The 7,357-nt window shown below is 42.6% G+C and overlaps 1 pseudogene; it reads left to right on the top strand.

Moving 5' to 3' along the window:
* Positions 1–5,145: 5,145 nt before the first annotated feature.
* LOC129024212 (protein C-ets-2-like) lies at positions 5,146–6,665 on the top strand (annotated as a pseudogene).
* Positions 6,666–7,357: the final 692 nt, after the last annotated feature.

The following is a 7,357-nucleotide window of genomic DNA, read 5'->3' as shown; positions in this document are numbered from 1 at the left end:
AAGCTCTCAAGAGGTCACCCAAGGTCAAGGTTGGCTTCCTGATAAGATTCCTGAGCTGCTGTAGAAGACCCCATTGAGATAGGACTTCCGCATGGTTACCTGAGCTCAGGCCACTCACCCTGGGAGGGCCACGTCAGAAGAGTGGTGACAGGAAGAAATGCAGTGGTGGGGGTGGCAGGGGCAGAGGGAAGGCAGGCAGCAGCCAGGGGTTCTGGGGCGCCGGGGGCACCAGCAGGCTGAAGGGCGAGAGCCACCAGGGCAGTGGTGGCAGTGGCTGCAGGGGCTATTATTATTTTTCAATAAAGATGGGGTCTCACCGCATTGCCCAGGCTGTCTCAAACTCATGGCCTCAAGTGATCCTCCTGCCTTGGTCTCCCACAGTGCTGGGATTATAGATGTGAGCCACCACACCTGGCCTTTTTAAATTTATTTTTTTCAATTCAGTGGCTTTAATTACATCCACAATGTTATGCAATCATTACCACTACCTATTTCTAAACTTCATCATCACTCAAAGACTCTGTAACCATTCAGCATTAACTCCACATTATCTTGTCCCGACCTCCCCCCGCCACCCCAGCCCTAACTTAAAACCTAAAAGTAACCTATATGCTTATCTTGAGACTGGTACTTTATGTTTCTTCCTAAGGCTTCTAAGTACTGTCTTGTGTCCTTTCATTTCACCCTGAAGAACTCTTTACCATTTCTTGTAGGAAAACGCTGCTAGTGGCAAACTCCTTCAAGTTTTGTTTATCTGAGAATGCCTTAATTTCTCCTTCATTTGTGAAGGTTAGTTTGGCCAGATATAGAATTCTTGGTTGACAGTTTTTTTTTTCTCCTGGTAACATTTTAAATATGTAATTACATGGCTTTCTGGCTTTCATTGCTTCTAATGAGAAATTGGTTGTTAATCTTAGGAAGGATCTTTTCTGACAGGTAATTTCTCTCTCAGTGCTTTCAAGATTCTCTTTGTCTTTGAACAGTTTGACATAATGCTTTTCAGTGTGGATCTGTTTCAGTTTATCTCCCTTAGAATTCCTTGAGCTTGTTGCATGTGTAGATTCATATCTGTTATTAAATTTGGGAGTTTGGTGCCAATGTTTCTTTAAACATTCTTTATGCTACTTTCCCTCCTCTCCTTCTGGGTATCCTATTGTGTATATGTTGTTACACTTGATGATGTCCCATAAGTCTCTTAAATTATGTTCATTCTTCTTTTTTTTTTTTTTTTAGTTTTATTATGTTTATTTTGAGATCAGGAATGAACAGAGAAAAATGTGTGTGATAAAGACATAAAAAGAGCGAGCACATGCGTAGAATGATAAATGACTCAGCCAAATGTACAGAAGACACTATAAAATTTTTTTAAAAATATTTACCTTTATCATATCAAAGCATGTGAAAATTTAGGGAAAAATATTTTTTTTTATCCCTCCCCCCTTCCCCCACCCCACAACAGTCCCCGAAGTGTGATGTTCCCCTTCCTGTGTCCATGTGTTCTCATTGTTCAATTCCCACCTATGAGTGAGAATATGCGGTGTTTGGTTTTTTGTTCTTGCGATAGTTTACTGAGAATGATGATTTCCAATTTCATCCATGTCCCTACAAAGGACGTGAACTCGTCATTTTTTATGGCTGCATAGTATTCCATGGTGTATATGTGCCACATTTTCTTAATCCAGTCTATCATTGTTGGACATTTGGGTTGGTTCCAAGTCTTTGCTATTGTGAATAATGCCGCAATAAACATACGTGTGCATGTGTCTTTATAGCAGCATGATTTATAGTCCTTTGGGTATATACCCAGTAATGGGATGGCTGGGTCGAATGGAATTTCTAGTTCTAGATCCCTGAGGAATCGCCACACTGACTTCCACAAGGGTTGAACTAGTTTACAGTCCCAGCAACAGTGTCAAAGTGTTCCTATTTCTCCACATCCTCTCCAGCACCTGTTGTTTCCTGACTTTTTAATGATTGCCATTCTAACTGGTGTGAGATGGTATCTCATTGTGGTTTTGATTTGCATTTCTCTGATGGCCAGTGATGGTGAGCATTTTTTCATGTGTTTTTTGGCTGCATAAATGTCTTCTTTTGAGAAGTGTCTGTTCATGTCCTTCGCCCACTTTTTGATGGGGTTGTTTTTTTCTTGTAAATTTGTTGGAGTTCATTGTAGATTCTGGATATTAGCCCTTTGTCAGATGAGTAGGTTGCGAAAATTTTCTCCCATTTTGTAGGTTGCCTGTTCACTCTGATGGTAGTTTCCTTTGCTGTGCAGAAGCTCTTTAGTTTAATTAGATCCCATTTGTCAATTTTGGCTTTTGTTGCCATTGCTTTTGGTGTTTTAGACATGAAGTCCTTGCCCATGCCTATGTCCTGAATGGTAATGCCTAGGTTTTCTTCTAGGGTTTTTATGGTTTTAGGTCTAACATTTAAGTCTTTAATTCATCTTGAATTGATTTTTGTATAAGGTGTAAGGAAGGGATCCAGTTTCAGCTTTCTACATATGGCTAGCCAGTTTTCCCAGCACCATTTATTAAATAGGGAATCCTTTCCCCATTTCTTGTTTTTCTCAGGTTTGTCAAAGATCAGATAGTTGTAGATATGTGGCATTATTTCTGACGGCTCTGTTCTGTTCCATTGATCTATATCTCTGTTTTGGTACCAGTACCATGCTGTTTTGGTTACTGTAGCCTTGTAGTATAGTTTGAAGTCAGGTAGCGTGATGCTTCCAGCTTTGTTCTTTTGGCTTAGGATTGACTTGGCGATGCGGGCTCTTTTTTGGTTCCATATGAACGTTAAAGTAGTTTTTTCCAATTCTGTGAAGAAAGTCATTGGTAACTTGATGGGGATGGCATTGAATCTGTAAATGACCTTGGGAAGGATGGCCATTTTCATGATATTGATTCTTCCTACCCATGAGCATGGAATGTTCTTCCATTTGTTTGTATCCTCTTTTATTTCCTTGAGCAGTGGTTTGTAGTTCTCCTTGAAGAGGTCCTTCACATCCCTTGTAAGTTGGATTCCTAGGTACTTTATTCTCTTTGAAGCAATTGTGAATGGGAGTTCACTCATGATTTGGCTCTCTGTTTGTCTGTTATTGATGTATAAGAATGCTTGTGATTTTTGTACATTGATTTTGTATCCTGAGACTTTGCTGAAGTTGCTTATCAGCTTAAGGAGATTTTGGAAACAAGTTGGAAAACACTCTGCAGGATATTATCCAGGAGAACTTCCCCAATCTAGCAAGGCAGGCCAACATTCAGATTCAGGAAATACAGAGAACGCCACAAAGATACTCCTCGAGAAGAGCAACTCCAAGACACATAATTGTCAGATTCACCAAAGTTGAAATGAAGGAAAAAATGTTAAGGGCAGCCAGAGAGAAAGGTCGGGTTACCATCAAAGGGAAGCCCATCAGACTAACAGCGGATCTCTCGGCAGAAACCCTACAAGCCAGAAGAGAGTGGGGGCCAATATTCAACATTCTTAAAGAAAAGAATTTTCAACCCAGAATTTCATATCCTGCCAAACTAAGCTTCATAAGTGAAGGAGAAATAAAATACTTTACAGACAAGCAAATGCTGAGAGATTTTGTCACCACCAGGCCTGCCCTAAAAGAGCTCCTGAAGGAAGCGCTAAACATGGAAAGGCACAACCGGTACCAGCCACTGCAAAATCATACCGAAATGTAAAGACCATCGAGACTAGGAAGAGACTGCATCAACTAATGAGCAAAATAACCAGCTAACATCATAATGACAGGATCAGATTCACACATAACAATATTAACTTTAAATGTAAATGGACTAAATGCTCCAATTAAAAGACACAGACTGGCAAATTGGATAAAGACTCAAGACCCATCAGTGTGCTGTATTCAGGAAACCCATCTCACGTGCAGAGACACACATAGGCTCAAAATAAAAGGATGGAGGAAGATCTACCAAGCAAATGGAAAACAAAAAAAGGCAGGGGTTGCAATCCCAGTCTCTGATAAAACAGACTTTAAACCAACAAAGATCAAAAGAGACAAAGAAGGCCATTACATAATGGTAAAGGGATTAATTCAACAAGAAGAGCTAACTATCCTAAATATATATGCACCCAATACAGGAGCACCCAGATTCATAAAGCAAGTCCTGAGTGACCTACAAAGAGACTTAGACTCCCACACATTAATAGTGGGAGACTTTAACACCCCACTGTCAACATTAGACAGATCAACGAAACAGAAAATCAACAAGGATACCCAGGAATTGAACTCAGCTCTGCACCAAGCAGACCTTATAGACATCTACAGAACTCTCCACCCCAAATCAACAGAATATACATTTTTTTCAGCACCACACCACACCTATTCCAAAATTGACCATATACTTGGAAGTAAAGCTCTCCTTAATAAATGTAAAAGAACAGAAATTATAGCAAACTATCTCTCAGATCACAGTGCAATCAAGCTAGAACTCAGGATTAAGAATCTCACTGAAAACCGCTCAACTACGTGGAAACTGAACAACCTGCTCCTGAATGACTACTGGGTACATAACGAAATGAAGGCAGAAATAAAGATGTTCTTTGAAACCAACGAGAACCAAGACACAACATACCAGAATCTCTGGGATGCATTCAAAGCAGTGTGTAGAGGGAAATTTATAGCACTAAATGCCCACAAGAGAAAGCAGGAAAGTTCATTCTTCTTAATTCTCCTTTCTTTCTACTCCTCAGACTGGATAATTTCAATCAACTTATCTTCAAGTTCACTGATTGTTTCTTTTGCCTGATCAAAGCTGCTATTGGCCCCTCCTCCTGCCTTCCTCCCTTCTCCTCTTCTCTCTCTTTCCTCTCCTCTTCCTTCCTCTTCCTCCTTCCCTTTTCCCTCAGCCATCCATCCTCCCTCCTTCCCCCACTCCTGAAGAGCATGCCACATGGGGGACGGGCTAGTTACTTGCTCCAGTGGTGGGTGAGCACGGTGTCACCCCAGCCCTGAGTGCTGGAAGCCACCTGGCCTGCATCCAGCCTCCCTGATTGTTCCTTTTCTAGCCCCATGCCTGCACCTGTGTGCCCTAACACATTGCACACCGAACAGCCATGGGCCCTGAGTAGCCACCACCCCGATCATGCACTGGACTTGCCTGCAGCAGCACAATGAATGATTTTAGAATCAAGAATATGGACCACATAGCCCCTGTGGCTAACAGTTACAGAGGGACACTCAGGCACCAGCCAGCCTTTGACACTTTTTATGGGTCTCTGTTTGCTGTTTTTCACTCTCTAAATAAAGAGCAAACATGTAACAAACCTGCATGTTGTGCACATGTACCCTAAAACTTAAAAGTATAATAATAATAAAATAAAAATTTAAAAAAAAAAGAGCAAACACTGTAAAAAGTGCCAACAGGCTTGGATTCAATTTCTCATGACTTGCCAACTGTGCATTGCCCTTGTTAACTCTGTATAGCAAGGCTGTGATGAGTCAAGCTTTAAAAGCTACCTTCAGTGGCTTCAAAAAGGAGAAATAGTGCTTTGGCATTCCAAAGAAACCCTGGCTGTAGAGTGAGCAGTAAGTATGCCAGGGGCTTCTCTGCACTACCAACAAGTTCAGTCTGGTGAACATGAATCTCCAGAGGCTTAGCATGAGTGGCCAGGTATTGTATAACCTTGGCAAGGAGTACTTTCTGGAGCTGGTACTTGACTTTGTGGATGACATTTTCTGGGAACATCTGGACCAGATGACCGAAGACAGCCAAGAAAAGACAAAAGATCAATATAAAGAAAATTCATGCCTGAACTCAATTCCTCATTGGTTTAACAACAATACATTAGGTTTTGGCATAAAGCAGGTACCCTATGGTATGCAAACACACAATTACCCCCAAAGGCAGCCTCCTGGACAGCATGTGTCCAGCTTCTGCACCCAGCATGCTCAGCTCTGAACAGGAGTTTCAAATGTTCTCCAAGTCTCAGCTCAGCTCTGTCAGCCTCAACTATGCTCCATCAGTCAGAACTTTCTAGGCAACTTGAATTTGCTCACCAACAATTCTGGGAAGCCTAAAGACCACAAATCCCCTGAGAATGGTGCAGACATTTAAAGCTGTCTGCTTTTTTAACATTTAAATCACGAGGCAGACAGCTTTGAGAGCTCAGGCACCTGGAACAACCAGTCATCCTTACTGGATGTGCAGCAGCTTCCTTTCTTCAAGAGCTTCAAAGAAAACTGCAGTCTCCCTGCCTCAAAAAGTTGACCATGCCTTTCAAGGATTACATCCAAGAGAGGAGCAACCCGTTGGAGCAAGGCAAACCAGTTATACCTGTGGCTGTGCTGTCTGGCTTCACAGAAAGTGGACCTATTCACCCGCAGCAGTTTCTCCTGGAATTTTAGACAGTCTTGCCAGTCATTTCATCAGCTGGAATAGGGACAGGTGGGAGTTTAAACTTGCCAACCCTGACAATGTTGCCTGCCAGTGGGGAATCAGGAAAAATAAGCCCAAGATGAAGTACAAGAAGCTGAGCCTGGGTTTACCTACTATTATGACAAGAACATCATCCATAAGATGTCAGGAAAGTGCTGTATGTGCTGCTTTTTGTGTGACGTCCAGAACTTGCTGGGGTTCATGCCTGAGGAACTGTACACCTTTCTGGGCTTCCAGCCAAACACAGAGGGCTGAGGTCTCTGGGACCACCATGAATCAGCCCCAGGCCCGTGGACTGAGTGGGAAGCCCATCCTGACCAACTACTCCAAGGACCCAGGAAAGACACGATTGAATGTCCAGGAACGTCTCCAAGAAGCAGTGGACTTATTGCATCCAAAACCAGACCTCTTGACCAGGCTTTCTCTCTTGTGGCAGAGAAGGCACAGCTAATACTACTCACAGTGCTTTTAAATTAAAATGGTTGAGAAACAGGCACTGGGAAGCCATCCTGGCTCCTAGCAGGCTATGGGAAGAGATGGTGCTGGCTGTTTGAGAGTCTCAAAGGAGCAAGCATATCATGAATACACACAAACTATTTTTCCATTTTCTTTTGTGTTTTGCAACCAGGAATAGAAAATGCAAAAACTCCCTCTTCGTTTGAGAGGGGTAGGAAGGTGGGAAGTAAGCAGCCATGCCATTTCAGAAGTCAGCTTGTATATATTATTATTTGAGACAGGGTCTTGCTCTGTTGCTCAGGCTGGAGTTCAGTGGTGTGATCACAGTTCACTGCAGCCTCCACCTCCTGGGCTCCAGCAGTCCTCCCACCTCAGCCTCCTGAGTAGCTGGGACCACAATTGTGTGCAACCACGTCCAGCTAATTAAAAATACACATATTTTGGAGAGATGGGGTCTCACCATGTTGCCCAAGTTGCTCTTGAACTCCTGG

This window comes from Pongo pygmaeus, chromosome X (genome assembly GCF_028885625.2).
Source record: "Pongo pygmaeus isolate AG05252 chromosome X, NHGRI_mPonPyg2-v2.0_pri, whole genome shotgun sequence".
Taxonomy (NCBI): Eukaryota; Metazoa; Chordata; class Mammalia; order Primates; family Hominidae; genus Pongo; species Pongo pygmaeus.
This window is presented reverse-complemented; position numbering and strand designations above follow the sequence as displayed.